The sequence below is a fragment of the Brassica oleracea genome, chromosome C1 (genome assembly GCF_000695525.1).
Source record: "Brassica oleracea var. oleracea cultivar TO1000 chromosome C1, BOL, whole genome shotgun sequence".
Taxonomy (NCBI): Eukaryota; Viridiplantae; Streptophyta; class Magnoliopsida; order Brassicales; family Brassicaceae; genus Brassica; species Brassica oleracea.
The window spans coordinates 20,964,444-20,965,557 of NC_027748.1; positions in this window are offsets into that span (position 1 = coordinate 20,964,444).

The following is a 1,114-nucleotide window of genomic DNA, read 5'->3' on the forward strand; positions in this document are numbered from 1 at the left end:
TTTTGGTTGAAGTTACTCCTATTTCCATAGGATTTTCTGTTTCCACCCTGGTTTCCTTGGAATCCACCTCCACCAATGTAGTTTACTTCTTCTTCCTCTGCTTTACCCTCTACAGCTTCTGCATCTTCAACAAAGCTAACCTGCTTCTTCAGAAGCTTGTGAACACTGTCCAGTTTTGCCTTCACCTCATCCATAGATCATTCCCAAGGATGGTGGGAGAACTCTTCCTCTCCAAATCAGTGTTCTTGGTGCTATTATTGGATGCTAGGTTTTCAATCACCTTGACTGCCTCCTCTGGATTCCTGGTGTTGAAGTTTCCATTGAAAGTACTGAGTAGTTGTACTTCATTGGATCCGTGGTGTGGACAGTCTCTCTGGTAGGACTTGAATCTGATCCAAGAGCCTCTGAATGATTCTGCAGGCTCCTGAGTGAATGTAGCAATCTTTCTCCTCAAGTCCTCAGCACGCGTCTCATCAAATAAATTTCTTAAGAATGAATTCTTGATGTCGCTCCAGGATTTAAGAGATCCTGGTTGTAACTGCTTGAGCCAATGCAGAGCCTCTCCAGCAAGTGAATATCTGAAAAACTTGCATAATAGGTAGTCCTCAGAGACTCCCTTGAATCTAATAGCAGAAATCAGATCCTCGAACCTCTCCAGATGGTCCATATGATGCTCTTGGGATAGTCTATGGTAGGGTAACTATCCCAAAAGTGTGTAGTACTGTGCTTTCAACTCAAAATCCCTCTCAATGGTGGGAGGAAGGATGGATGATCTGTTGGTGTAGCAGTGATCTGGACGGTTGTAGTCAGCCAACGTCCTGGGTTGCGCAGCCCCATCTACAGGTAAGGTAGTACCTGTAGTAGTAGCATCAGGCTCAGGGATTGCGGCCCCCTGAGCATCTATTCTTTGACCTACTGCATTACGCAGATGACCCTCCTGGTCATGCAGGTCTCCATTGTTGTCCCGAACAAGTATCAAAGGCGCAACCATGTTTCGCGGTTCAGTATCGATCGATGTCCGAGATGGAATGTCAATCGATTTCGGGTGAGGGGTATCGGTCAATGGAAGGTTTGTGTTGTCGATCGACAGGGGTGAGCGAGAATCGGTCGACGG